Source organism: Mobula hypostoma, chromosome 17, assembly GCF_963921235.1.
Source record: "Mobula hypostoma chromosome 17, sMobHyp1.1, whole genome shotgun sequence".
NCBI lineage: Eukaryota > Metazoa > Chordata > Chondrichthyes > Myliobatiformes > Myliobatidae > Mobula > Mobula hypostoma.
This window is the reverse complement of record NC_086113.1, coordinates 3,877,945-3,884,997: the sequence shown is the minus strand read 5'-3', so window position 1 is coordinate 3,884,997 and position 7,053 is coordinate 3,877,945. Positions and strand designations below refer to the sequence as shown.

The window sequence follows — 7,053 nt, the reverse complement described above, 5'->3', positions numbered from 1 at the left end:
TGAACATTGTGGACATGCTGTGTAGGCGCTGGGAATGTGTGATGACACCTGCAGGCTTCCCCCACTAAATCCTTGGGTTGTGTTGGTTGTTGACGCAGATGGTACATTTCTCTGTATCGTTCAGTGTACAAGTGATAAATACATGAATCTGGATTTGAATCTGTTAATAAACCTGATTCTGATTTGGTTGTCTATTGTTGGTTATGAAAGATCAAATACAGATGGTATCTCAGCGTGTCTCAGAGTGAAGACTTCTTGACTGCTGCCAAGATACTGGGCACTGATCTGCTTGATGCTCTACACACGGTCATCCATCAGCTGGACACTGAGCAGCGGAATGACTTCCGACTGCAGGACAGAGTAAGCTGGCATATGGGATTTGCAAAATGACGTCTGTACAGCCGATGACACTTGGCACGGTACGGACACCTGTAATTCAGCTGCTACAGAAAGTGGTGGATAGGGCCCGGTCCATCACAGGAAAAGCCCTCCCCGTCATTGAGCACATTAACAAGGAGTGCTGCCACAAGAAAGCAGCATCCGTCACCGTCCATGCCATATGCTCATCTCACTGCTGCCATCAGGAAGGAGGTACAGGAGCCTTAGTTCATGCACACCAGGTTCAGGAACAATTACTCCCCGACAGCAAACAGGCTCCTGAACTTTTGTGGATAACTTCACTCACTTCAACACTGAACTGATTGCACAACGTATGGGCTCACGTTTAACGTCTCCACAAGTACGTTCTCAGTATTATTCATCTACCAATCATCTTTCTATCATCTATCTATCTATTTATTTATATGAATTTATTTGCACATTGGTTGTTTGTCACTCTTTGTGTGTAGTTTGTTCTACTGTGAATGCCTGCAAGAAAATGAATGTCAGGGTAATATATGGTGACATTTATCTTCTGGTCAAGGTCGCACCTGCATACAATATTCTTTTGGTTGACATCTTCTGGATAGATCATGAAAGCACATTTTCACTTCTTTTATGTCTTTTATGTTTGTTTTTCATCTTCGATGTGATTCTGCGACCGTTGGGGCCTGTGGTTTGCAGTTTGGAGATTGTGTGGGTGTTTCAGCATTGTACTGTCTCTGCAAGCACCCTGGGAGGCAGAGGTAGCATGCGCAAACCTTGTGGCGAGAAGAATACGAGATGGTGCACGAGCCAATGTTCGACTCCATTTTGCTGATTAAAGCTTTCATTGTCCTCCGATTAAAGCGATGAGGGAGATTGAAACTTTGAGATAAATGTGGAAGGTGAGATCATCCTGCTGCTGGAGAGGGGAGAGGGGAGACTGCCTTTTGATCGCTGGGGGATCTCTCTGCTACCAGAGAGGGGAGACTGCCTTTCTGTCTTTTGATCACTGGTGGGTTCACTTTGCTACTGGAGAGGGAAGGGCCAACTGCTGTGCCTGGACAACGTCACCCAGGTTTTCTGTGATTTGGATATGGACTTCGACTGTAGATTTTTTCCAGTCTTTTAGTTTTATTATATTCTGTGTTTTTTGCCCGATCTTTCTTATTTTTTTGTGCGCGGGGATGGGGATTTGGGGATTGATTTGCCTGTTCAGTTTCTGTTTGTTTTTTGGGTGGCGTGGAGGAATTTGGGGGCTGATGATTGTGCTGCTGTTCTTTTCTTGGTTTCATGGCTACCCGGAGAAGAAGAATTTCAGAATTGTATACTTTGATAATAAATGAAACTTCGATCATATATACACTTTGTTCATAAATTTAGTTTCAACTTTGAACTTCAAGCTGTGCCAACTCCATCTCAGGGTCATTTTGATTGGCTGGATGATCAGAAAAGGAAGAGAATAAATTTTCCTGGCCTATATAATTTCTTTGATTTCCTTGGGTCTCATAGGGTTCTTCCTGGCTCCCTGTTAGGATGCAAAACTGGGCTGAGAAGTGGCAGAAGGAGTTCAACTCAGATAAGTGTGAAGTGGTTCATTTTGGTAGGTCAAATATGATGGCAGAATATAGTATTAATGGTAAGACTCTTGGCAGTGTGGAGGATCAGAGGGATCTTGGGGTCTGAGTCCATAGGACGCTCAAAGCAGCTGCGCAGATTCACTCTGTGGTTAAGAAGGCATACAGTGCTTTGGCCTTCTTCAGTGGTGGGATTGAGTTCAAGAGCCGAGAGGTAATGTTACAGCTATATAGGATCGTGGTCAGACCCCACTTGGAGTACTGTGCTCAGTTCTGGTCGCCTCACTACAAGAAGGATGTGGAAACCATAGATAGGGTGCAGAGGAGATTTACAAGGATGTTGCCTGGATTGGGGAGCATGCCTTATGAGAATAGGTTGAACTCGGTCTTTTCTCCTTGGAGTGATGGAGGATGAGAGGTGACCTGATAGAGGTGTATAAGATGATGAGAGGCATTGATTGTGTGGATAGTCAGAGGCTTTTTCCCAGGGCTGAAATGGTTGCCACAAGAGGACACAGGTTTAAGGTGCTGGGGAGTATGAGATGTCAGGGGTAAGTTTTTTACTCAGAGTGGTGAGTGCGTGGAATGGGCTGCCAGCAACGGTGGTGGAGGCAGATACAATAGGGTCTTTTAAGAGACATTTAGATAGGTACATGGAGCTTAGTAAAATAGAGGGCTATAGGTAAGCCTAGTAATTTCTAAGGTAGGGACATGTTTGGCACAACTTTGTGGGCCGAAGGGCCTGTATTGTGTTGTAGGTTTTCTATGTTTCTATGTTAATATTAGTGCTGATGTCGCTAGGTTACAAATCATGGAGTACTATTGAGTTAATATGGGTAGAATTAAAATGGGCTTCTTTTTGTTCTAATTGTCTTCTTTCTTGCAAAAAAAATGCTTATTATTTAAATTTATATTTTTCTTGTGAATGTGGCTTATCTGATAGAAACATAGAAAATAGGTGCAGGAGTAGGCCATTCGGCCCTTTAAGCCTGCACTGCCATTCAGTATGATCATGGCTGATCATCCAACTCAGAACCCTGTACCTGCCTTCTCTCCATACCCCCTGATCCCTTTAGCCACAAGGGCCATATCTAACTCTCTCTTAAATATAGCCAATGAACTGGCCTCAACTGTTTCCTGTGGCAGAGAATTCCACAGATGCCTGTGATGCTGCTGTGCTGACATGGACTTGTGCAGATGACAATAACCTTGACTTTGACTTGTCTTGCAACATAACCACCCCTTTTAAAAACTATCTCAATTTTTTACCTACACTGTGGAACTGAAGAGAATCACAACATTTGCAGGAAGAAAATATTTCTGTGGAGGAAGTTTTAGTTTAGATAAGATGTTATGCCTTCACTTCATTTAGAACATTATCCTAATAAATGTGAAGGTACAATAATGTTGTCTTTTGTTACCTGTCAGTGTTATTGTAACCTGAAGTCGAGCTTTTTCCAGTCATGTTGGCATGTGAACTCTGATAAATAATGTAAGGATAGATATTGTCAATCAAGTTTATTGTCATCTGCATAAGTACGTGTGTGCACAGGTGTAATGATAAACTTTCTTGTACTGGATTGCTATCACCAAACAATAAATGTCACAAGATTTCAAAGTTCAAAGTAAATTTATTACAAAAGTATGTATATGTCTCTACATATAATCTTAAGATTCATTTTCTTACAGGTATTCACAGGAAACTAAAGAAATACAATAGAATTTATGAAAAACTGTACATGACAAAGACATACAAATAAACAATGTGTAAAAGAAAACAAACTGCAAATACAGTAATAAGAAAAAAGTGATAATAAAGTAAGTGATCATGACCTGCTGGGTTCCTCCAGTATTTTGTCTGTGTTACAATGGACAGTAAGTCCTGGCTATGCCACCAAGCTCTGGTGTTAGAAATGAAGAAATCAATTGCAACTGCAGAACATTGGATTTAGCTCTTCTAACTTTAAAAGGGGTTGGAGCTAAAGATGGCAGCAGAGGGAAACTCTTCCCATCTCATCAGCAAAACGGTTACATTCTCCCTTTTCTAATGTCTCTATTTTCATTTTCAGGGAGTCGGGGTCTTTGGTCTACAGCAGCACTCAAACTGCGGTTCTGCAGTTTCCCTGTTGTTGGAGCTCACCGATTGGCTGTGTTTCGACTCTTGTCTCCCCTCTCGCTGTGGAAGGAGTGATTTCTGTTTCTCCTTTGTTAGTGAGAGAGAGAGCTGATGAACGCTGGAGTGAGCAGTCAGTTTTTGATGTACTGTGGACCATGGTCTCTCTTTGGGAGCTTTGCTGTTGCTGGCATGGTGAGTGATGGGAATGCTGATGCTTTATGCTAGAATAAGTGGGGAGAGGGTTGTGCAGTGGGGACGGGGAAGGGGTTCTTGCATTTTTTTCTAACATTCATTCTTTGGGGTTTCTCTTCTGTTTCAAGGATGTCTGTGGAGAGTAAGAATTTCAGGTGGTGTACTGACTTTCCAGGTGCAGATACTTGTACTTTATACTTTATTGTCGCCAAACAATTGATATGAGAACGTACAATCATGGTAGCGAAATTTGATTCTGCACTTCCCGCTCCCTGGATTACAAATCGATAGTAAATATCAAAAATTTAAATTATAAATCATAAATAGAAAATAGAAAAACGGAAAGTAAGGTAGTGCAAAAAAACCGAGATGCAGGTCCGGATATTTGGAGGGTATGGCCCAGATCCGGGTCAGGATCCGTTCAGCAGTCTTATCACAGTTGGAAAGAAGCTGTTCCCAAATCTAGCAGTACGAGTCTTCAAGCTCCTGAGCCTTCTCCCAGAGGGAAGAGGGATGAAAAGTGTGTTGGCTGGGTAGGTCGTGTCCTTGATTATCCTGGCAGCACTTCTCTAACAGCGTGCGGTGTGAAGTGAGTCCAAGGATGGAAGATTGGTTTGTGTGATGTGCTGGGCTGTGTTCACGATCTTCTGCAGCTTCTTCCGGTCTTGGACAGGACAACTTCCATACCAGATTGTGATGCATCCCAGAAGAATGCTTTCTACGGTGCATCTATAAAAATTAGTGAGGGTTTTAGGGGACAGGCCAAATTTCTTTAGTTTTCTCAGGAAGTAAAGGCGCTGGTGGTCTCCACGGTCTTGCGAGACTAATGGATGCCACAACTGTACACATTCTTTGATGTTAAATGGAACCATTGACCATTGAGAAATCTTCTTTCTCATCAATTTTACTTTTACTCAAATTTGATGCTCTCCTGCTTGGTTTTCAAGGTGCCGAATTAACCAGCTGTCATTGCGACATTCCCCCTGTGGATAACTCTATACTGATCTGTAAAAGAGAAATACCCAGAGGAGAGGTATGGACAGTACCTCAGAGTGGCACAGTGGTATAGTGGTTAGTGTAATGCTATTACAACACCAGCAATTACCGATCAGGGTTCAGCCCTCTGATGAAAAATGATATTGTATCTGTTAAATAGGGGCCGTGGACAATTCTGATTTGATGGAGACGGACAAGAAAGCACAGAGGAACATCTGGAGAAATTTCTGAAACGCTCGTTCGCTGCTGTCGTTACTGCGCGGTCAGGAGTCTTTCGGAGGGAAGGCCTCAAAATCCCTGGCCTTGCCTGCTTTTGGCGACCGAGAAGGAGGTCGAATCATTCAGATAGTGATGGCGTTCAGTACTCGGTGTCGGAGAGCTGATCAGAGCTCGAAGTTTTTGGATGACTCAGAGATGGACCGTGGTCGGGTATGGGAGGGAGAGTTTTTCTTCCTTCTCTCCGTTTGCGTGAGGTGTGGGACATTTGAGAGACTTTACTGTGCTCATGGACTTTACTGTGCTCATGGACTTCAGCAAGTTATGGTATTGTTGCACTGTTGTAACTATATGTTATAATTATGTGGTTTTGTTAGTTTTTTTGCAGTCTTGGTCTGTCCTGTGTTTTGTGATATCACACCGGAGGAAATATTGTATCATTTCTTAATGCATGCATTACTAAATGACAATAAAAGAGGACTTCGTGTCTTCATAATCTAAAATTCCCACCACTCTCTGTAAGGTGCTCTTTGTGTCCAATAGTAATTCATGTTCTTGGAGTCCATTACTAATGAATGTTCTTGGTAACTGTCATCACAAATGATAAAAAAAAATAAAATAATTGAGCTCAGAACACACGCACTCTTACGACTCAAATATTCTTTTTATTTTACTTCTGCACAAGGAGAACAGCATGGGACCCCTGTCACCTGCACTCTTCTGAAGCCAGGACAGAAAAGTACTATTTTGGAACAGAATTGCGGCCTATCAGTTATGGATATTGACCATTTGGTAAATTGTACATGTCTGAATTCAATATTTGCAAAGTCAATCACTATTCACAATAGAGATGTTAAAAGACAATTCAAACTTCAAGCTGACAGCTGATGATGTTTTGAAGTTAGTACAGCAATTGTCCTTTAGTTGTGGGTATATTTCACATCCTTCCATTATTCTTATCTTGTCAGTCTCCAGCATGCCCTTTGTGTAAATGGACGCTATGTTTTAGGAAGACCTTTCTGGAAAAATCTTACAACTCTTACGTACCAGCAGCAATAGATCACAAATTGAGTCAGGGTTTAATATTAAACCACTATATTTATTAGTAACTACTCAAAATATAGAAAATTAAATGAAATAAACAGAAGTTAACAGTATTATGTGTGTGTGGCTCCCAAACTGTCAAGCTTAGGAACAGTTCTTAAAGTCTTAAGATGGCAAACTAGGAATAAGTGAGGGGAGAAACTTGTAAATCCACATTAAAATGTAAAGAGGAGGCAATCACAGAGAATTCCACACGTTCCAAGCTGGGAAAAGGAAGTAACAGTCACTGAAGATTTTATCCGTTGAGTCGTCCCGAAATCCACGTAGAAATATCATGAGGTGACAGTCACGGAATATTCCTTAGCACAAGTGGTTACCACATAACATGCCCGAAACCATGTAAGGGTTAACAAAGGTGGTCGCCACAGGGTACTCCAACAAAATCCACATATGGATCATTCGAAGTGACAGTCACAAATCCAATGTGCACTGGATGCTGTTGATCAACCCAATTCTCAGGGCATTTTACGTTGTACATCAACGATTTGGATT

At 41.9% G+C, this 7,053-nt stretch overlaps 1 long non-coding RNA gene across 1 annotated transcript; it reads left to right on the top strand.

The window, feature by feature from the left end:
- Positions 1-1,149: 1,149 nt before the first annotated feature.
- LOC134357796 (uncharacterized) lies at positions 1,150-5,844 on the top strand. The gene is made up of 3 exons (XR_010020730.1): positions 1,150-1,265; positions 4,007-4,245; positions 5,402-5,844. It is a non-coding gene; the product is annotated as an uncharacterized LOC134357796 (long non-coding RNA).
- Positions 5,845-7,053: the final 1,209 nt, after the last annotated feature.